Source organism: Neopelma chrysocephalum, unplaced genomic scaffold (genome assembly GCF_003984885.1).
Source record: "Neopelma chrysocephalum unplaced genomic scaffold, ASM398488v2 Primary Assembly neopelma1_96606, whole genome shotgun sequence".
NCBI lineage: Eukaryota > Metazoa > Chordata > Aves > Passeriformes > Pipridae > Neopelma > Neopelma chrysocephalum.
The window spans coordinates 218,797-242,745 of NW_020925251.1; the positions used below are offsets into that span (position 1 = coordinate 218,797).

At 44.2% G+C, this 23,949-nt stretch overlaps 1 long non-coding RNA gene across 1 annotated transcript; it reads right to left on the reverse strand.

Annotated features, from left to right (window-relative positions):
* Positions 1 to 12,998: 12,998 nt before the first annotated feature.
* Positions 12,999 to 19,324, reverse strand: LOC113981511. Its single transcript, XR_003538444.1, has 3 exons — positions 19,212 to 19,324; positions 14,120 to 14,122; positions 12,999 to 13,010 (listed from the first exon to the last, which is right to left on the reverse strand). It is a non-coding gene; the product is annotated as an uncharacterized LOC113981511 (long non-coding RNA).
* Positions 19,325 to 23,949: the final 4,625 nt, after the last annotated feature.

Genomic DNA, 23,949 nt, shown 5'->3' on the forward strand with positions numbered 1-23,949 from the left:
TATTAGGCTCTTAAATTTTCTGAGTCTAAAAGGGTTAAAAGTATCAAAGTCTAAGCTGCAATTTACAGAGGAAGAAGTTAAATATTTGGGACACTGGCTGAGTAAGGGACATAAAAGATTAGATCCTGATCGAGTGAATGGAATTTTGTCACTGTCTACGCCCAAAACAAAAAGACAGATTAGACAGGTTTTGGGATTATTCGGGTACTGTCGACAATGGATTGAAAATTATAGCAGTAAGGTTAAGTTCCTATATGAGAAATTGGCAACAGACGGGCTAGTAAAGTGGAGTGACAAAGACGACGAACAATTAGAGAAATTGAAGGAAGATTTGGTAAATGCACCTGTGTTAAGTTTACCAGATAATCGAAAACCTTTTTATTTGTTTGTGAACACTGAAAATGGTACAGCATATGGAGTCCTAACTCAGACTTGGGCTGGGCAGAGAAAACCAGTTGGATATTATTCAAAATTATTGGACCCGGTCAGCAGGGGGTGGCCAACTTGCTTGCAGGCCATTGTGGCTACGGCTTTGTTAGTTGAAGAAGCTACAAGAGTGACTTTTGGGGGAGAATTGAGAGTTTTTACCCCTCACAATATAAGGGGAGTATTGCAGCAGAGAGCTGAGAAATGGTTGACAGATAGCTGGTTGTTAAAATATGAAAGCATTCTATTACATTCACCTAAATTAGAACTAGAAGTGACAAATCTACAAAATCCAGCCCATTTCCTATATGGGGAGCCCAAAGGAGACCTGGTACATGATTGCCTACAAGTAATAAATTTTCAGACAAAAATTAGGGAAGATTTAGAAGAGGAAGAACTGAATGGGGGAGAGAAATTATACATAGATGGTTCATCTAGGGTAATTGATGGGAACCGAAAGTCAGGATATGCAGTGATTGACGGAAGGACTCTTCAGGTTAAAGAGTCTGGGCCTTTAGACAAGACGTGGTCAGCCCAGGCTTGTGAGTTATATGCACTGTTGAGAGCTTTACGGCTATTAGATGGAAAAGCAGGCACTATATTCACAGATTCTAAATATGCGTTTGGGGTAGTTCATACTTTCGGCAAAATATGGGAAGAAAGAGGATTAATGAATACTCAAGGTAAGGAACTTATTCATGAAACTTTGATTCGAGAAATTTTAAAGGCACTGAGAAAACCAAAACAGATTGCAGTTGTATACATTAAGGGACATCAAAAAGGACTAAAGGTTACAGTAAGGGGTAATAATTTAGCAGATGAGGAAGCAAAGAGGGCAGCTTTATTAGTAATAGCTAGTTCAGAACAGAGGGACATAGACATTCTGAAAAGCTTCAGTGAACAAGAAAAGGAGAAACTACGACAGTTTGGAGCAAAAGAAGAAAATAATAAGTGGTTATTACCAGATGGACGGGAAGTTCTCCCGAAAGGTCTGGCCCAGAAGATTATGAAAAGATTACATGAGCAAACGCATTGGGGTACACAGGCTTTAGTGGACCAATTTGAAAACAAATTTGTCTGTGTGGGATCTTATGAAATCGCAAAAAGAACTCTTGAAGGGTGTTTAACCTGTCAGAAGGTAAATAAAAGGCAATTGAGAGAGCGGGTGCAAGGGGGACGGGAGTTGGCTAAGAGACCATTTGAAAAAGTGCAGGCAGATTTTACTGAGTTACCTAAAGTAGGGAGATACCGCCACCTACTGGTGTTAGTGGATCATCTCACCCACTTTGTAGAAGCCTTTCCAGTAGCAAGGTGTACCGCCAAAACTGTGATTAAAATTTTATTAGAAGAAATTATTCCGCGGTACGGTACTGTGGCAGTGGTGGACTCAGACAGGGGACCACACTTTACCTCTAAAATAATCAAAGAAACAACGGAGCTTTTTGGAACCAAGTGGGAGTTCCACACACCGTGGCACCCGCAAAGTTCTGGTAAAGTGGAAAGAATGAATGGTGAAATAAAGAAACAATTGACTAAATTAATGATAGAGACTAAAATGAATTGGGTAAAGTGTTTGCCATTGGCTTTATTATACATTCGGACCCAACCACGTACTGACACCGGAATCTCACCATTTGAAATGATGTATGGAATGCCATATGATTTTGGAATTCCAATAGAAAATCCAAAGGTAGAAGACACCTTCTTAAGGGAGTATATAATTGAGTTAATGAAAAGAAGACAGCAACTGAGAAAGAAAGGATTAGTAACTCAGAGGCCCCCGTTAGACATGGCCATACACAAATTACAGCCTGGGGACAGAGTGTTAATCAAGACATGGAAAGAATCTTCATTAACTCCTTGCTGGGAAGGACCTTTTGTCGTTCTTCTCACTACAGATACAGCCATTCGTACCGCTGAAAGAGGATGGACTCACGCATCTCGTGTTAAAGGACCCATTAACACCCCTGAATGGACTGTAACCTCCCAGCCCGGAGATCTCCGAATGACATTCAGAAAAGCGGGACTGGTAAATGAATCGCTTTGAGCGGGACATAAGATCCAGCCTATACTCCTGGTTTAAAGTGCCTTCAGACCTAACCTTAACAAAGGTTCGATATAACTGTTAGCTGAAGTGGACCAACCCCTTACCAGACCGGGGGAAGTGGACTATCAAATTGCTGAAAAGGGAAAACTTTCCTTTTTGTTGTGAATTTGAAACTGAAATTACTCTGCCAGAAAGACCTGCACGAAAAATTCCCTGTATAAAATATCCAGGCTCAGGGCATCAAGGTCGGGTCAGTTGTAAATGTGTATTGTGTGGTATAAAGTGGTATTGTGTAGCAAATAGACAAAATATCAATTGTATAGAATGTTGAGATTTCCTTATTGCTTCTGATGAGCAATTGAGTGTTCTGGAAATTGACAAGTTATTCTGCGGATGGGAGTAGTTGGTACCAGAAAAACTGGGAGGTCTATAAAAAGGATTGGTACAAACCTTTAGAACTGTGTGCCATTAAATTTATTTAGAGGAAAAAATAATAAACTCATATTCTCCTGAAGAATATTGACTGCTGCCGAGAAGATAATGCAAACCTCGTTGCTCCCTGCAAAGGAGTAGACGAAGGAGGCAGAGCAATAATGCGGTGGAGAATGGATATGAGAAACTATATCTGCATTGCAGTGTTTTTGTGGCAGCTTCCCCCAAGCAGGGAAAGCCCACATCAGCCATACAAATGGACTTTGACCAGAGGGGGTGATCAGAAAATAATTAAGAGCAATCTTACGGCAGGACCTCCCAGTTTCTCTGCTACACTGTGTCAATTGGCACCGTTATCCCATTGCTTAAATACGAAACCATACTATCTTTGTCCCGCCTCCAATCCAGGGAAAGGGTACTGTAATCTCCCTAATGAATATCACTGTGGGTACTGGGATTGCGCAACAATAGCTTCTGCCTGGACCCCTACTTCCCAAGATAAGTACCTGACAACAACCTGGGGGCCACCTGGTTGTAAACCATCACAAATGGTGTTGTCTAAAGGAATTAGGAGAGATAGCGATTGCCGTTATATAACCCTCCAAGTAATGAGACCAGAGGATCCAGGATGGTTAATAGGAAAAACTTGGGGAATCAGATACTGGGAACCCGGGACGGACAGGGGAGGGCTAATAACAATAAAAAAGCAGGAAACAACCCAACGCTCCTTGGCAATAGGACCCAATAAAGTAATAAAAAAGAAAGAGAATAGCTTCAACCAGAAGGAGAGTGAAAAGAGAAAGACTTTCAAAGACTCAACCGCCCCAACTGTTAACTTTAACAACTCCAGTGTAGTCTCAACCTACACCAAAGAATATGAGAAGACAGAACCATTGCTACGATTAATGCAGGCGACCTATTATGCACTTAACCACACTGACTCTAACATGACTGATTCCTGTTGGTTGTGCTATGATATTAAACCCCCGTTTTATGAAGGGATAGCTTTGAACACCTCATTTAAAATATCCAACCAGGGCAACCCTACACAGTGTAATTGGGAAGAGAAAAAGGTAGGAATCACTCTCCAGCAAGTGAGAGGACAGGGAGTGTGTATAGAGAATGTACCTACAGCCAAGAAGGACTTATGCAACTATACCATAAGGAAACTAGATAAAACAAGAAAATGGGCAATACCTGGCAGAGAGGGATGGTGGATATGCTCAAGGACGGGAGTAACTCCCTGTATATCCCTACAGATATTTGACGAAGGTAAGGAGTTCTGTGTACAAATAACAATCATACCCCGAATACTTTATCATTCAAAGGAATCGATTTTAGACCATTGGGACGATAGTACACACAGGATACAAAAAAGGGAACCGATTAGTGCCATAACAATTGCCATGCTCCTCAGTCTGGGAGCGGCAGGAGCAGCCACGGGAATTGCATCCTATGTTGAACAAAATAGAGGGTTAACATCTCTGAGAGCAGCAGTTGATGAAGACTTAGAAAGAATTGAAAAATCGATATCGTACTTAGAAAAGTCCCTCACTTCACTTTCTGAAGTAGTTTTGCAAAATAGAAGAAGATTAGATTTAATTTTCTTGCAACAGGGGGGACTATGTGTTGCATTAGGAGAAGAATGTTGCTTCTATGCAAATCATTCGGGAGTAGTGCGTGAATCTATGGCTAAATTACGTGAAGGAATTCTTCAAAGAAAAAGAGAAAGGGAAACTCGACAAAGCTGGTTTGAATCATGGTTTAACCAATCACCTTGGTTAACTACCTTAATTTCTACTCTAATAGGTCCTCTGATAGCGCTGGTAACAATTTTGACAATTGGTCCTTATATCCTAAGTAAAATTGTGACTTTTATTAAGAGCAGAGTTGAAACGGTGCAACTCATGGTAATGAGACAGCAATATCTGGACTCGAATGAAGAGACACCTAAAGCGGAACAACCTCCCACCTTAATTGCGGCTCGGGAAGTCTTAATGAGGTTTGATAAGCAAATTACCGATGAATAAGAAGAGGAGGAATTGTGATAGTCAATAAAGACAAAAAGAGATAATTTGCTTATCAAATTATACTTGTAATACTGTAATTGTGAACTGTGATATTATGTTATCATGAAAAATTATATTCTACTATATAACCTCTAGATGTTAGCTATCTGTGTAGGAAAAAAAAATATTCTTCCCAGCAACTGCAGCAGATCTGTCAAGGAAGTCATAAAGCAAAGGGGCTCTAACAATCCAGACACCCTTAGCCGGCACAATCTGATAAGAGGAAGGAGGCGGCCAGACTTGTCAAGAAAGAAGACGCCAGGAGAGACTGATAAGGAAGACAAGAAACAGGGAAAAGATTCCCTGGTAACCAAGACAGAACATGCGCAGAATGAACTAGTAACTAGAAATCTGGGAGGGGATTTGGGGCTATAAAAAGAAAAACTGAAACTTATTGAATTTTGCGGAATATATGGGGAAGCAAAACCCCATCCGCCCAGCGCTGTTTGCCCATCTGCCTTAAATAAACTTTTGTAAAACTTTAAAAGAGTTTTGCTCTTGTTACTGATAACATAATGGATGTAGATTTTAATGTATCAGTATTTCTAGTAGAAGTAACTACAGCAGCACATAACTCAGGTATCATTTCCACACTGAGGTCTCTACCAGCATAATTAACATGCATTCTTTTACTGTCTCACTGTATTATATCTCTTACCAGTATTTTCCAGTAAAAGTAATGGCAGTAGCTTAATGGTTACACATACCAAACCCCATCCCATATCAATCCCTCAAAATTCCTTGAGCTGTTTAGTCTTCTTTTCAAGGTGGAATTGCAGAAAACACCTTAACATCTGCACCAGGAGATGTAAACATGGGCAAAAGCGACCTTCAAGCCCGGAACTTTGGAGGGCCTCCAAGGACTCAACGTGATGAGAGGAGGATGACGATGATGAAAGAAGGGTCCCAAACTCCCCCAGACTCAATTCCCAAGGGGGCGTGCTGAAGGGCGGGACAGGGCAGAACCGGGGGTTTTGGTCAAACGGAGATTGGATAGACATTATTATAAAATCGCAGCACCTGTGTCGAAGCCCGCGCACAGTGGTTTGTATTCCTGGGGCCTGGAGGCTCATTAAAGCTCTGCTCTCCTTATCTTATCTCCAACCTAAATTGGCCTGGTTTAGCAAAAAAGGAACTCCAGAGTCAAAGACACATCCTCATGGAGGGACAGTCAATGCTCCACTTTATTGCAAAATCGCACACATTATATAGGGTCCTACAGGGTTCACACACTCTAACTCTCTATTGGTTACATCTGTCTTCACACACTATATCTATAACTTTATTGGCCCACATAATCAAGGCACATGCTCCAGCACCTCCAGGCCCCACCATCCCGTGGCCTCCAACACCCTGGATACCATCCTTTCTTCTTGTTTACCTCTAGCAGCTTTCTCATACCTGCTGCTCAAGGACACGCATCTGCTCAAGGATACAGGTCCTCACCGACTGACACGTAGGCTGGATTGTGCAGGCAGACCTGAAGCAATATGTTATGTCCTGCATTGTCTAAAATACTCTCAACAACTCCTCCTTTTTCTTTTTGCACAATCCAGGCCTGATTGATGGTCTTTTGTACCATATCCGTAAGACACTTCAAGATACATGGTACAATTATCAAAATAACTCAGATTACCAGCAAAATAACTATTCCAGATTTTACCAAGTCTCATAGCCATCCTGATAATCCTAGATTGTTTAGCCATTCTTCAAATGGTGACACATTGACAGTAAGCTTTTTCATGTTGTCTTTCAACTTTCGGAGATCAGCGTGTATTGAGGTTGAATGATCTGATAAATTCATACAACACATGCCTTCAAAATCTTCACACCCGTGCCCTTGTGCTAAAAGCAAGAAATCTATTGCAGCTCTATTTTGCAAAACAGCGTGCCTAATGCTATCAACATCATTTGTAAGTTCAGTTAAAATTTTTGATGTTATGTTTAATTGTTTAGCAGCCCAACATCCTAACTTTCTAATTTCTTTCAACGCTTTCACAGTGCCAATTGGTGCTAAAAAGGAAGTAATTATGTTAGTTGGACTGTCCCACAATTGAACGTTATCATTACAATCTGACCCTAGTTGATATATATTTTGCTTGGTTCGACTCGTCTTTGTATGGTTCCAAAGTGTATTATTCAGCATCTCAAGCATAGTGGGTTTAAACATGGTAAGTTTGCCTATATAGCATGGTCCACCTACTGGATAGCTAGGAATTCCAGGCCAGGCTCTATCTCCACAGATTAAAAATGTATGATTTGGTAATCTCATGCCTACAGAGTTGTTTCCCCAAACATCACTGTATCTACACTGCGGGGGGCAATAGTCCATTTCTTGAAATCCCTTATATATTGGGCTTTGTGGAGAAACAGTTTGTACTTCTGATAATCTTACTTGTGAATTGATTAATTGTTGAGTAACAGTGCCTGTGCCTTTAAACATAACTGCTCCAAATGCAGGTGGCACAGATCCTAATAGTTCTCGTTCCTGAGGTTCAAACATGGTTTGATTCAAAGACATAATAAGTTGTCCCTGCCACCAAGCGGTATAATTAATCCCTGAATGCATATTTTGGGCAGTTGAATTAGCCTCGGTGTCCTTCATCTGGGCAAGGGTTGCATTTTTTATAAAGGAGCTAAAATCCTTGGGGTCAAAATATGGCATTCCTATTAAACAGGTTCGAAATGGATCTCCAGGCGTGACCATGGACAGACAAAAGGACTCTTGCCCAGTTTCATTAGCAATGGCGACCCATATGTTTGAACGCGGTGCAATCTGGGTCACCGCATCAATTTTAATGACGTGAAGTCCCCATAAGAGGGACAATACCCACAGTGACCACATTGTGCACGTAGTACGGTTAATTTCTTTGCCTGTTCCACTTGTTGCAACGCTCTTTTAAGGGCAAGTATTCTCTGGGACAACCAAAAGGTATCAAGCTTCTGCTTCTAGCTAAGCTAAAGCTTGTTCTAACAAATTGATTATTACAAGTTCCACACTTGAACACTAAAATCAGCTTTTCTCTACAACTATTACACACGTGATTTCTATAAGCATAAATGTCCTTATTTAGTTCCCATACTCCCCAGGTCCTTGTCGCCACAATATATTTTCTGTGACAAGGTCAGGTGAAACTCTGGTCAGTCCTGGGATGCCTGTTGTTTCTGCGACAGTTTTTACAAGTTCTTCGATTACTCGTTGTTGTCTTTGGTGAGAACAGTTTCTTTCGCGGTCACAGCAGGGTGTGTCCACTTACTTGGTACCCATAATGGTCCTTTATCTGTAGAGACACAACTGTAACCCCGACCTGTAAATAACAAAGGGCTAGGGCCTTTCCATTCCCCTGTCTGTGGGTTTTTATATCGAATTTGAATTTCTGGGGTTCCCTACATCTTAACTTTGCTGTTGTGCGTTACTACAGGAGATTGTTCTGCATCCCCAGCTAAACTTAAAAAATTCGGAGTAAAGAGTACCTTACTTAACCTAATATGGGGGTCTGTAACTTCTGGATCTTTCTGTTTCTCAAGATATTCCTTAAGGGTTCTGTTTGCTCTCTCCACAATTGCCTGTTCAGTAGGAACATGTGGTATCCCAGTGATATGTTGTGGTTGTTTGGTCTGGGCCTTCCTTGGTGACCAGTTTGTAACCAAGGAAGTGCCCAGATTTACCCAGTATTCCCTACGATTTTTTACATAAGCTGGAGTATAAGAAGAAGGGAGGAAAGGCCTTCGCCCTCTTTCCTTCCGGTGACTTTGGAGGTGTGGGTTCCCTGCTGTTGAGTCTGTCGGGTTGGGGAGCGAGGCCTGGTAAGGCCTTGTCGACCTTGGGAGGCGGAGGCTGCCGACAGTCGCTCCAGCATGACTCTCCGTTGTCCCAAGGAGAGTAGTAAGATATTCTTTGCTAATTCTTTTAGTTGATAGACCTTGGACTATTGATCGGGATACATATATATATATATATATTTTTTTTATTTTGGTTTTTGTTCTTCCCTTCCCCTTTCCCTTGTGAAATTGTATATATATTTCAATTGTATATAAGTGTAAATATATTTATATATATTGCTTTGTCTCTCTCTCGTTTTCGGTTCTTTTGGTTTTTTTTCCCCTCTTCTCCCTTGGTTTGGGGGGGGGACGGACTTCTTTTGGTAAGGTTTGGAGACTTGGCAGGGAGCCAGCTCCAAACCATATCATATGTTTTACACCCCACTTCTGCAAATATCTCCTTACTTTTCCTCCTACATATGCTGACCCATTATCTGTCTTTAAAGTTTTTGGAATTCCCATAACTGCAAAACATGCTGTTAAATGCCTAATCACGTGTACTGCTTTCTCCCCAGCTTGTGCTGTGACCCATATGAATTTTGAGAAGATGTCAATTGTCACGTGTACATATTTCAACCTGCCAAATTCTGGTACGTGTTACATCCATTTGCCAAATTTCACACGCTTGTATTCCTCTTGGATTTACCCCTAAACCTAATCCCACCCCATGTTGACTACACTGAGAGCATGCCTTCACAATACCCTGGGCATCAGTCCAGTCAATATCAAACTGTCTTTTCAAGGCCCTAGCTGACTGATGAAATAGCTCATGACTCTCTCTAGCCATGACAAAAGAATAGACTGACCCTGGCACAGAGAGACTGACAAGTGAGTCTGCCATAGCATTTCCTTCTGCTAATCCAAACTCATTCTGATGGCTTCTGATATGGATGATACAGCGAGTTTCTGTTCTTAATTGAATTGATCTCTGGATTTGTCTGAACAACTCTTCCAGGCGCAGATTCTTCGGTGGTCTTATCAGAGCATCTTCTATTCTCTGCACCACTCCCACAGCATACTGCGAGTCAGAGACTACATTTAACGGGACTTCCTTCCATGTCACTAATGCCCATGCTATAGCTGCAAGTTCAAGAGTTTGTAGGCTGTCACCTTTCTTTCCTTGTATTAGATGTTTTTGCCATTGATCACGTTCTTTCCATACACAAACAGCAGTCATACTGCGCTTCCCTGCATCAGTAAAAGCAGTATGTCCTTCTACTGGTCGTATCATGACTTTTGGTCGCGACATCCAGGTATACTGTGAAACGACTTGTAGTCGCTGATCCTTTGGTAAATAATTTCTAATGACACCAGAGAAGTCCAGCAATGCCATCTGCAACGGGATTGAGTTCTGTAGCATCCAATCTAAGTCTTCAGTTTTTATGGGTATGCTGATCTGTGCTGGTTCACTGCCGCTGACATCTTTACAGTGTTGACATCCTTTTCGGATAAGGTACCCAATGACTTCCAATCGTTGCCAGATACTTTTTGGTGCTGTGCTCGGTGGGAATAACCATTCCAAGATTGCCATTCTCTACTGTTTCTTGCTCTGCTTGGCATCTATGGGAGTGTCTTGTGACCTCTCTCCCCCTCTTTCTTTTTGCCAAACAGGGCACTGTGCAAGGATGGCAAAAGGATATTCGCGGTGATTACAAATGAGAACACAAAATGGCACGTGTTCAAGGCAGCGATCGGCACTTGTGGAGGCGATTTTGTCACTGAGCTTCTGTAAGAGCTGTTGATGATACGGTTCCCAGTGAATTGGGGCACTGGGATCGGTACCTCGTAAGAGGTGCATAAGGGGTCGTAAATCTTCATTGGAAATCCCTACAATATTACGCACCCATTGTAAGTCCCCGACAAATTTCTGAACATCATTTAGGGTTTTGATGGATGAGGTAAGGGTAACTTTCTGGGGGCTAATGGTGGCTCTGTGGACTATCCACCCTAAGTACTTCCACGGAGAGGTACTTTGAACCTTTTCTGGAGCAATGATCAGGCCTTTTGATGATAAGTGTGTACTGATTTTTGTTTGAATGTCTGAATCAAAAGGAGTCTTCTGACACAAGAGGATATCATCCATGTAGTGATAAATGAGTGTTTCTGACATGGCTGATCGAAGAGGCTGCAATGCCCATACAACATACATTTGACACATGGTGGGAGAATTTTTCATGCCTTGTGGGAGAACAGTCCATTCATATCTTTGTGCAGGGGCAGCTTTATTAATAGAAGGCACAGTAAATGCAAACTGGGCTGTATCTTCTGGCTGCAGCAGAATTGTGAAGAAACAATCCTTTAAGTCAATGACTAGGACATTCCAGTCTTGAGGTAACATCGTGGGCAGTGGCATACCAGGTTGCAACGCACCCATGGTCCACATTTGATCATTGACTTTTGGCAAGTCATGGAGTAAACGCCACTTTCCAGATTTCTTGGGTATAACAAAAATGGGCGTGTTCCACGGGCTGAGAGACGGTTTGATATGATTTGCTTGTAATTGCTCTTCCACTAACTGATGGGTGATTTCCAACCGCTCAGCAGTCAATGGCCACTGCTCAACCCACACAGGCTCATTGGTTTTCCATTGTATTTTTGGAGTTGGCGACTTATCAGCAGTGACAGGGGATAAAAAGCCTGTCCAGAGGCAGGAACATGTAGGGTAACTCCCAGCTGTGTCATAACATCTCGTCCAATTAGACCTCCCAGGTCCCCTGGCAAAGGCATAAGGTCGAAGGGTGACCTGCTGTCCTTCTGGAAATTGAACCTGTATGGGATAGACAGCTTGAAGGGGAGTTGATCCTCCTCCTACGTCTTGTACTGCATCTACGGCAGAAGTCAAGGGCCAATTTCGTGGCCAACATTTCCTGCTAAAACTGGATATATCCGCACCAGTGTCCATCATTGCTTGAACACAGTGTGTCGTTGCCTTACAAACGAGTTGCAATGATACCATAGGTCGATTTGCATCTTTTGGACCAAGTTGACTACGGTGTCACCAGAGGAGCCAAATCCTTGGTCACCTCGCAGGGGGAGTTGTGAAGTGATCTCGTTACCCATGCTTTGTTTCGCATGAATAAGTAATTGAGCAATCCGGGTTCCTTTCGCAACAACGAGTGGTGGACACAGGGTAAAGGTTGCTATTAATATTTCTCCGGTGTAATCAGCATCAATTATGCCTGGTAACACAATAAGTCCTGCCGTCCCAGCAGATGATCGCCCTATCAGGAGAACTCCTATAGTGCTGTGTTCCTCATGAATGGGTCCTTTCACTCCAGTTGGGATTTTCTGAACGGCAGTCGACGTAAAGGTTACATCTACTGCTGCTGCCAAATCGATTCCCAAGCTTCCCCTTGTGGCTGGGGGCTGTAATTGTTGGATAACGTTGGGCCTGCAACTTGTGTCTTTGCGCGGGGACCCCTCGCTCTCGGCTTCCCGTTTTTTGCAGCTTTGCATATACAGCTATTATGGTTATCCTTTTGGCAATTATCACACCACACTGAGACGCGACAAGTCTTTCGAAAATGTCCTTTGCCACCACATCGGTAACAGACACCTTGAGGATTGTTCTTATGCTTATGTGGAGATATTTTTTGTACTGCAGCAGCCAGCATACTAGTGGTTGGTTGCATTGCTGCCACAAAGGCATTTGCCATAACTCGGCTCTGCTGAGTCTGTGCCACACAGGTAGCCATCTCAATCATGTCTGCTACCTCTGCGGTTCGGGGAAGCGTGGCTAGGATCACTTTGATTTTAAGATTGGCATTTTCAAAAGCTAACATCTTAAACATCGACTGTTTTGACTCCTCTGCCATATCTTGTTGCACTGTCAATGCTTGCATCAATCGATCAATAAAGTGGGTATATTCTTCAGTTAATCCCTGATGTATATTCGTAAATGCAGGCATTGGATTTGCGTCTGGAACAGCATAGAATGCCTGTCTTGCAAGTTGAGTGGCTAGATGATGTAATCCCAGAGGGTATTGTATCTGGAGGGTCATATTTGCCAAAGGTCCCCTTCCGGTTATCATGTCTGCAGTAAGACCAAACAGAGGGTCGTTTGGGGCTCAGGGTCGTCCTGCTTCTAGTTCCGCAAGCCGCTGCCACTCTCGGGTCCAGATGAGCTGTTGAGATGGGGTAAGTAGCAACTTCGCCAGGTTCCAGCAATCAGATGGACTGTTGGTGTGAAAAGCCAAAGTTCGAGCTGCATCTGACTTGATGCCACTTTCATTGACTGTTTTCTTGGCCTGTTGTAGAATCTTCCAGTCATGCTGTTCATACTGTGGTCCATTTGCCCCTACAATTATTGGGCACGCAATAGCACCAGCAGCTTGACATTCCCCTTCTAGTATGGCATCTCTAATTATTCCAGTCCAACGACCTGGTTGTGGTCCTGTTTTTGTCACAGGATTACACGGGGGTGGTGGGAGCTCCGAGTGTAGGGCAGATGGGCTAGACAAGCAAGGAGGATCCACCCTGGATGCTGACAACAATTTTTGCATCGAGTTTTCAGTGGAAAGGTTGCTGCAATTATCTGTGCTGTCATGCCTTTTTTCCAATAATGACATAGATTTTTCGATCTTTTCTTCCATCTTTTCAATTTGGCGTCGTAACATCTTGAGATCTCTTTCTTCCTTTAATTTCTTCAACTCGGCCTGCATTTCTTCAGAAGTGGACAGGTCTTCATCACTGTCTGATGGCATGTCTGCATCATCGCCAGCAGGAAGCAGTATTTGATCAGGTTTTGCTTCTGGTGGCAGAGGTGGGCGTGTTTTTGGGTGGCAGTTTGACCCACCGCTTACTTCCCCGTTCTGTAACTGAGCCGGTTGCATTTCCAGATGTGCAGTTATTTCAGTTTCCGGCCCTGCAGAGGACAGTACCTCTTTTTCTGGTGCGACAGCATCCGAATTAGAAGCAGCATCTGGCTCAGAAAGCAGTTCACTCACGGACTTACATTGCTTACCACCGGACATTCCCTTCACCGGTTGTGCCCCCCCATTCCGAAAAAAGCCTTCAGTGCACTGGTGGGTGGAGGGGGCGGGGACGGAGCAGTGGCGGCAGGCGGAGGGGGTGGTGGGACAACTGGTCGCTGAGTCTCAGGGGCAGCGAGTGCCTGCACCACAGCGACGGCCACTTTCGGCTCAGCTCTCATGTCTTTTAATGTATTTGTGACCGTACGCCAAGGAGGACCAAATGCTGAGATGTGCTTATCTTTCCCTGAGATAGTCAAGTCCCAAAGTGTATCTCCTAAACCCCGCCATTCCTCAAAGGCGAAAAGGAGAGGGGGTACTTTAAAAAAGCCATTATCACGGGCCCAAGCAACAAGCTTGTTGAACACCTTTTCAGTTACTGCTTCCCCTCGCTTAGCGAGGATACCTAAAAGCAATTTTTTAGCTGCAGCAAATTCCGATTCCATGCTTGCAGCAAATGACAGGGGGAAGGTAGCGACCCTTCCTACCTCAGTCCACGCCGACTGGCCTCCGCTATCCGAACACCTCTGTCCCGCTCCGTTCAGCCTCCCACTTCTCCGCCTGCGTCTCACCGCCAAGGAGATCAATCGGCTATCCGCATTCTTCTGCCTTCTCGCGCTTATTATCACCTTTCGGCCGCCAGATTTAGCGAGAAGATGCAAAAAGGAGCTCCAGAGTCAAAGACACATCCTCATGGAGGTACAGTCAATGCTCCACTTTATTGCAAAATCGCACACATTATATAGGGTCCTACAGGGTTCACATGCTCTAACTCTCTATTTGTTACATCTGTCTTCACACACTATATCTATAACTTTATTGGCCCACATATCCAAGTCACACGCTCCAGCACCTCCAGGCCCCACCATCCCGTGGCCTCCAACACCCTGGATACCATCCTTTCTTCTTGTTTACCTCTAGCAGCTTTCTCATATCTGCTGCTCAAGGGCACGCATCTGCTCAAGGATACAGGTCCTCACCGACTGACACGTAGGCTGGATTGTGCAGGCAGGCCTGAAGCAATATGTTATGTCCTGCATTGTCTAAAATACTCTCAACAGCTTGGAGTCTTTTTTCCTCCTCGGTCTTTTAGGCAACATATTGATTCATCTGTTCTTGGTATTAGTTTATCTGATCTGTGCCATGCTCTTTTTTTTTTCTGTACCTGTTAAAGATTGGTGTTGTGTTTTGCAGTTTGCTGTGTTCTATAGTGATTAGTGATTAGTGATGTCTTGCCTGGCAGATTTGTTCTTAAAACACTGACCTTGAGCTTAACTTGGTATTTGGGTTCTGTACTGAAGCCATTACTGTACTTTGGGTACCATCTCATAGAGACAATTAACAATTATACTCCTTCCTCTGAGAGGTTTTTTGTGGAGGAAATACAGAATGCCGCCTTCACTACCTTCTTCTGTGATATTTTATCCCTCAATACAATAACTTCTCAGTATTTTGAACACCCTTGGGTAGTTAAAATACTTTTATTGGTATTTCTTAGGAATACTGCTTTAGTTTTGTCTAAGGTCAGCAAGCAATTCAGGAATATAACCCAGGCTCCACAAGAGTATGGTCGTGGGTGTAGCCAGGAGGATGCTGAAACTGAAACCAGTACACTGTTGAAAGCTCAACAAGAACAATATTTATTACAAAAAGTAACCAACAAAACGAAAACCCGAGATAGAGGAAAAAGGAGGGAAATAAGCCCTCAGTACAACCCCCCCCCCACTCACTCAAGTGTTGCTTAAGAAGTTGTCTTCCCGACCCCAGAATGCCTAGAATTACCCATAGCAGAAGCTACATTCTCGGAGTGTCGGCAAGCTCACAAGATGGCAGACGTCCCCGCAAAAGGCAGCATTGTCCTTCAATGTGAAGCTTGAGTCCACTCCCAGAATGAGCTATCTGGTTTTTATACAATTAATTGGTGACATCTACCTGGGCAGGTGTGGCCAGCACTGCCCAACTAGAGTCCTTCAGTCCCTCCCTCCATTATGCAAGTGGCATCTCTTCTGCGCATGCGTGGGTACCTTGGAATTTCCCCACACCTGCGTCCTACACCTCGGGGGATCTTTCCTAAATGAGTCTAGGGGCTTACTTCATCCTCCTCCTCCTCTTCACTTTCTCCTTCAAATGCCCTTGGAGGGCCATCAACCAATAGTGAGGTACCAATTAATTCTAGTTTATACAAGATGCTTCCTTCAAGGACGAAGTTCTTATTTATCAGTGCTTGTTTTCTCATAACTTGGCAGGAAAAGAATAGACTCTCACAGGTGGCTTGGCCAACCACAGACCAAAAGTAGCAGCATCTAATTAAGCACGAATACAATGGGTGACAAGGCACGTGGGAGAATATGGGCAGGTATCTAGAGGCAGCCTGTTCTGCAGCAGACCATTCACAAGAACAGGAGGAGGTGGGGACTGAAATCATAAATGAGACAGAAACCACCCAGTCCTTATCTCTAAGTGAGCTGTGAGATGTACAAAAAGATTTTAGCTGTCAACCAGGTGAGCTAATTCTCAGCTGGTTACTGCAGTGCTGGAATATTGGGGTCAGTAGTCAAGAACTAGAGCATAAGGAAGCCCAGCAGCTGGGATCCCTTGCTAAGGATAAGACCATTGACAAAGGAACTGACAAAGAGGGGATAGTCAGTCTTTGGCAGTGACTCCTGTCAAGTGTGAAGGTCAGGTATCCCCTAAAGGAAGAATTTCAAAATTCCCAAAGCAAATGGACCACCACTGAGCGAGGTATCTGAGGGAATTATCTGTGGTGGAGGTGATCTATAACAACATGGATCCAGGCATGGATCATGGATCACAACCAGGCATCCAAAGACCTGGATGAAATCTGGTGCATGTGGTCCATGTGGTGAAAGTTTGTCTGAAATGCACCAACATCATACACCAACACCCTGGAGATAATGAGTTGGTGTGTGTGTGTCAGTTTGGCCTGACTCTCTTGCCAAGTCCAAGCTGTCTCCTCCCCCCTCCCACTCTCTCAAGTGGGGAAAACAAACGAACCACAGAAAAAACGAAGGAAGTCCGAACGAAAGTAGGATTATATCAAAAATATATATTTACATATATTTACAATTATATATACAATTTGAATATATTATACACACAATAGGGAGATCCCGAGGGGAAAAAAGGGAAAAGGGAGGGGGAAACAGGGATAAAAAAAACCAGAAAAACCAAATACCCTCCAAATATACACCGCTAATAGAGAGCTAGCAAACAAACAAATAAAAAATGAATTAAATACTTCCCTGAGTGAGACAGCAGAACCGTGTGAAGCACCAACCAACTCCCCACTCCTTCCGAAGGGACCGGAGATAATGGCAGGTCTAAGCAGGTAGGCCTTGGCCTATACAAGCAAAGATCGTCTGCGGAAAGACCTGTCACCTTCAGCCACTGGAAGAGAGAGCGAACTCTCTTATCTCTGCCTTATTTATATGTTGTGTTAAGCTAAAGGATAATATGGAATACTTCCTTAGATTTCTGACCCCTGTTGCTAAGGAAGGCCTAAAAAATCCAAAAACCAACCCACTACATTCTCCACCCCTTATTCCATATCATTTCTTTACATAACACTTATATCTCGCGCATATCTATACATATATATATAGTCCTTGTTTATTTTCCTAGGCTGTCGTTTGTTGTTGAAGAACAGTATCAACACCAGTTCGGATCCTTTACCTCCTTGATTACAGTCACAATTCTGGGTTTAGGACTGGTTCATTGGTCTGGGTTGTCTCATCATCGGACATCATTGGATACTGGTATCAGCTTGTTCAGGTCTTATTCATCTGGTGTCTGGTTTCCTGCAAAACACAACTCAAAGCACATAATTAGGTTTTCCCCAGGGTTAAGTTTCCTTGAGGCACACACTGGATCTCTCCATCCTTCCTCATTACCCACCAGGTATTTCTGGGCCCTTGAGCGAAAACAATCCCATGAACGGGTTTGTCTTGGCCTGAGGGAGGAGTAATCCAAACAGCCTTACCTAACATACCTCTCAGATGGATCGCTGGAACTTTGTCTCCATCTACCCTGTGGAGAGATTCTGCTTGGGCAGGACCAGCTCGATTGACAGAGCCTCTAGTGTTAACTAACCAGGTGGCCTTGGCTAAGTCCTTATCCCAGTTTTTGAAAGTTCCCCCATCTAGTGCCTTCAGAGTTGTCTTTAACAGTCCATTACACCTTTCGACTTTCCCAGCAGCAGGTGCATGATATGGGATGTAATATACCTATTCAATACCATGCTCCCGCGCCTAAGTGGCTGCTAGATTATTCTTGAAATGAGTCCCATTGTCTGACTCAATGTGTTCTGGAGTCCCATGTCTCCACAGGATCTGCTTCTTGAGACCCAGAATGGTTGCATGTGGTACCAAATATGTCTCTAACCATCCCATGGTTGTTTCCACCATGGTGAGCACATAGCGTTTACCTTGGGGGGGCCTGCGGCAATGTGATGTAATCAACCTGCCAGGCCTCCCCATATTTATATTTGTCCCAGCATCCACCATACCACAGGGGCTTCAGTCTCTTAGCCTGTTTAATAGCGGTGCAGGTTTCACAATCATGGATAACCTGAGAAATAGTGTCCATGGTTAAATCCACCCCTCGGTCTCATGACCATCTATAGGTGGCATCTCGGCCCTGATGGCCTGAAGCATCATGGGCCCATTGAGCTAGGAACACTTCTCCCTTCTGCTGCCAATCTAGGTCTACTTTTGACACCTCGACCTGTGCAGCTCGGTCTGCCTGTCTGTTATTATCATGTTCTTCATTAGCTCGACTCTTGGGCACATGGGCATCTACATGGCGGACTCTCACATTCAGTTTCTTCACTCTGGCAGCCATGTCTTGCCACAGATCAGCAACCCAGATGGGTTTTCCTCTATGTCTCCAATTCACCTTCTCCCACCGGTCTAGCCATCCCCATAGGGCATTGGCTACCATCCATGAATTGGTGTATAGGTAGAGCCTTGGCCATCCTTCTCTTTCTGTGATGTCTAGGGCCAATTGGACAGCTTTGAGTTCCACAAACTGACTCAATTTGCCTTTACCTTCAGTGGCTTCCGCCACTCGTCGGGTGGGACTCCAAACAACTGCTTTCCACTTCCGACTCCTCCCTACAAAATGGCAGGAACCATCGGTGAAAAGGGCATAGTGCATCTCTTCATCTGGAGCTTCTTCAGCTCGACTCACTGGCTCTTCTTCTTCATCTGCCAGACTGAAGTTCCCACCTTCAGGTCGATTAGTTATAATCTCCAAAATTCCACGGCGATTCAAGTTCCCGATTCGGACACGTTGCGTAATCAAAGCAATGCACTTGCTCCACGTAGCATCGGTGGCATGATGCGTAGAGGGCACCTTCCCTTTGAACATCCAACTTAGCACTGGTAATCGAGGTGCCAGGAAGAGCTGTGCTTCGGTACCAATTACCTCTGAAGCTGCTCGTATGCCTTCATACGCTGCTAAGATTTCCTTCTCCATAGGGGTGTAATTGGCCTCAGAATCTCTGTAGCTTCAGCTCCAGAAACCAAGTGGTCGCCCTCGCGTCTCTCCAGGCACCTTTTGCCAGAGGCTTCATGAGGGACCTTTATCTCCAGCTGCAGTGTAGAGTACATTCTTTACATCTGATCCTGTCCTGACTGGTCCAAGAGCCACGGCACATGCAATTTCTTGCTTGATCTGCCTGAAAGCTTGCTGTTGTTCAGGACCTCATTGGAAATTGTTCTTTTTACGGGTCACAAAGTAAAGAGGACTCACAATCTGACTATATTCTGGGATGTGCATCCTCCAGAAGCCTATGGCTCCGAGGAAAGCTTGGGTCTCTTTCTTGTTTGTGGGTGGAGCCATTGCTATGATCTTGTTGATTACGTCTGTTGGTATCTGGCGTCGTCCATCTTGCCATTTCACCCCTAGGAACTGGATGTCTCGGGCAGGTCCCTTGACCTTACTCTTCTTGATGGCAAAACTGGCCTCGAGGAGAATCTGGATGATCTTCTGTCCTTTCTTGAAAACTTCTTCTGCTGTGTCGCCCCATACAATGATATCATCAATGTATTGGATATGTTCTGGAGCCTTACCCTTCTCTAGTGTGGCCTGAATCAGTCCATGGTAAATGGTGGGACTGTGCTTCCACCCCTGGGGCAGTCGATTCCAGGTGTACTGAACGCCCCTCCACGTGAAAGCAAACTGTGGCCTGCACTCTGCCACTAAGGGAATGGAGGAAAACGCGTTGGCAATGTCGATGGTGGCGTACCACTTTGCTGTCTTGGACTCCAGTTCGTACTGGAGCTCCAACAGGTCTGGCACAGAGGCACTCAACAGCAGTGTGACTTCATTTAAGCCACGATAGTCCACAGTCAGTCTCCATTCTCCATCAGACTTACGTACAGGCCAGATGGGGCTGTTGAAGGGTGAGTGTGTTCTGCTGATCACCCCTTGGGTCTCCAACTTTCGAATCATTTTATGGATGGGGATCACAGTATCTTGGTTCGTCTGATACTGTTGCCTGTGTACAGTTGTAGTGGCTATTGGCACTTCTTGGTCTTTGACTTGCAGTAGTACCACTACGAAAGGGTCTTCTGAGAGGCCAGGAAGGGCAGACAATTGCTTGGACTTCTCTTCAATCACTGTGGCTATCCCAAAAGCCCACTGGTACCCCTTCGGGTCCTTGAAGTATCCTTTTCTTAGGTAGTCCATACCAAGAATGCAAGGGGCTTCTGGGCCCGTCACAATGGAATGCTTTTCCCATTGGTCTCCTGTCAAGTTTATGTCAGCCTCTACTACTGACAACTCTTGGGACCCTCCTGTCACTCCAGAAATAGAAACGGTCTCTGTACTCTTATGCTCCGATGGCATTAAAGTACACTGGGCACCAGTATCTATCAAGGCCTGGTATCTCTGAAGATCCGATGTGCCAGGCCATCGAACCCACACAGCCCAGTAAACCCGATTATCTTCCGGGTCCCTTTCCTTCTCCTGGCAAAAGGCAGGGCTCCTCTTCTGGTCTTGATCAGAGCATTCATCATCGGACTTTGACTTTGGCTTCTTAGAGGTCTTCTTGTCATCGTGGAAGCAGACCTCCATCTTCTTGTGTTTCGGCTATTGCAGTTTCTTTTCTAAAAATTCTGTATCTACCATGTAGACAACTTTCTTGTCAGTGTCTTTTTTTTCAGCTCCCTCACTCTAGCTTCGAGCTTGGAAGTGGGTTCACCATCCCACTTCTTCATGTCTTCTCCCTTGCTACGAAGGTATGCCCATAGTTGGTTACGTGACCGACGCTTAGGGTTTTCTTTCCTTCGATGTGTGAATGACGGAGATTGTGAGCGAGACCAAGACCAAGATCGAGATCTTGGTCGAGGTCGTCTTCGTCAATACTGCCGTGATCGTTCCATTGGCCTTTCTCTGTAATCTCTGTAACTTCTGTCATCCCTGTCTCTAGGGTCGTCCGCATATCTGGAATATTCATGATCTCTCTCCATTCTTTCCCTATCATAGGTGGGTCAGTATAAGGGATCGGAGGAGTCTTCCAGATTTTCCGCTATGCTCCATATGCAAGCACACATGGTGTCCACACTTGGTTCATCCATCTTTGGATGATATGCAATTATCAAGCAGTAGGTATATGGTTTAGGGGCACCTTTAGTTACCTTTTTCCACATCGGTTGCGTGCAGGGAACACTCTCCGGAACTTGGATGTCATAATAGTCTGGATCAGAATAGATGATCTCCAGCATGGCCAATTCCCGTAGGTATTGGATGCCTTCTTCCGCAGTATTCCACTTTCTTGGAGAGCTCGTCAGATATTCCTTAAATGGGTATCTTTCCCTAACAGCATGGAGGATTCGGAGCCAAAGACTGGACACCGTTCTTTCCTTTCCCATTTCTTGTTCTATCACACGATCTCGGGCAATGGATCCCAATTGTTGTGCTTCATGACCTTCAATCACATGACTATTAGCCCCCTTGTCCCAGCATTGCACCAGCCAGGTGAGGATTTGTTCACCAGGCAAGCGAATGTAATCTCTTCATAAATCTCGAATCTCTCTTGTGGTCAGTGATCATGTAATTTCACTTTCTCGCATTATTTCCCGTCCATCTGTCCTGCGTAGAATCTTTTCCACTTCCCTTTTTACTCTTCCACTCTTATGCAGAACCACTCCCACCTCCTCTTTGCATCTCTCATGTGGAGGTGGGGACTGAGTGTGCCGCGGGGATGAGCTTCTACGTCGTTCACGCCGTGGGGATGGACTTCTACGTCGTTCGCCATACCTAGTGGGTTGAGGTAGCGAGTAGTCTTTCGGGTGCTGAGATAAGGGCCTCATCCAGTCATCTGTTCCCTCTGATGTAGGTTTAGTGTAGGGAAGAGAACCCACGCCTCCAAGAGAAGGTTGGGTCTGGAGGGGTAGGGATAATTCTCCCTCAGGTTGAGGGTGATTCCAAAAAATCAGGTATAAAGAACTGCCCGGAAGCATTGATCTTTTGAGCAGCAAAGGTATTTATTAGCAGTGCTGGGAGCAAGCCAGCTATTGCTGGAAAGACTTGCTCAAAGGCTTCACACAAAATCAGCAGTTTTTATACAATTTTCAGATGTGATTAAATGCATATTCAAGTGATTACAACACCTATTCATACATATTGATAACAGGCGGAGTATAGGTGGAGCTCAGGTGGAGCTTGGGGCGGCGCTTCTCTTGGCCCCCAATTCTGGGGGTACTTCCTCTCTTCCTCCCGTGGGGAGGGGGCTTATTCTCATCTTCCTCAGTTTGACCCTTCTTCCTTTCCATTGTTCTTGACCTGCTCACTCAAGCTTGGAGAAAGCCCTGGCTCCTGGCCTATTTCTCCTATTCAAATGTCTATTTCATCTTACTGCGTCCTAATTTATTGCCTCTAGGCCTATTACATGTACTTCTAACATTCTGTTAAGCTTTGGTCCAGTAAGTAGAACAGAACAAGCACAGATCGTTTTGGATGTAAGTAACTTGTTAGCAGGCCCAAGTTTCTTAGTTAACTCTTTTGGGCTTACCCTCCTGTTTCCGTCCCCCCTTTTACTTATAACTTACGAATTCCTTCGTCAAGTTCCAATGGGTTTTGATAGGTATGCATCACTGCCCACACTATCTGCATCCTTTTAAGTGCGGTACTTACTTTGTACCATAGCCAGATATTGAAGATTATCAGCAGAATCATGCTGGCTACAACAACTATCACTGGATGTATTAAGTAGTGAAACACTTGTGATGCTGTAGGGGAGTATCCCATAAAGATGTCCCACCAGTGGTGTTCTCCCACCTTTTCCACTTTGGTTAAAACAGTTTTTATGTTTTCTGTGTCATGTTCTACTTGCCAGAGCATTCGCCAAGTTGTTCTGTTCACTACCTGGACCAGTTTTTCTATGTCAGGATGTCTAAGCATTGCTTTGAAAAGACTAATGTTCATTCCTATCTGTAATTTTGGCACATCATGATAAATCATATAATCAGCTTCAATCAGTTGTCTAGTAGTCACTGGAACAATATAATCAAAGTCACAGCCTGTGATTCAAGTAAAATTACATATGCAAATATTGGTACCATTCGCAACTTCATGACAAGCATCTACAGTAAAATTAGCACAAAAGGTCCTAACACATGCACACCCATTTCCTACGTAATAGACTTGTGATTGGACTTTAGCATGGGGAAGCATTTCAAAGGTACACACACTATTCTCAGTATCTAAGCATAAATCTTCATTTTCTACTACAGCATTTTCACAGATATATCCTAATTGTCCCCTAGGAGTACAAACCTCAGTACTAACTGACTGTCACTTTTTCTTGGTGTGATCATAACTTGCCCAAACATTATGGTCAATAGGTCTGACAATTACGATTTGGGGTATGGCTCCTAATGTATTGTAAGTGAAATTCACTAACTGCTACCATGCTTGATAATTTTTCTATTCCCACAGGTCGGGAGAGTTGTCGAGGTGGTGGTGGCTTTAGTCAATGGTGTGGCAGGAGGTTTAGTAGTTGGGATACTTGATGAAGCCTTAATTATAAATCTCCTGACTATATATACCTTTTTAGTCATCCATTGACATATCCCAGAAACTGTTCTATTTAGAGTGAAGGTGTGCCAACATTCATCAGAATTGCATTCATGTTTACTGAGTACATTTCCGAAGTTAT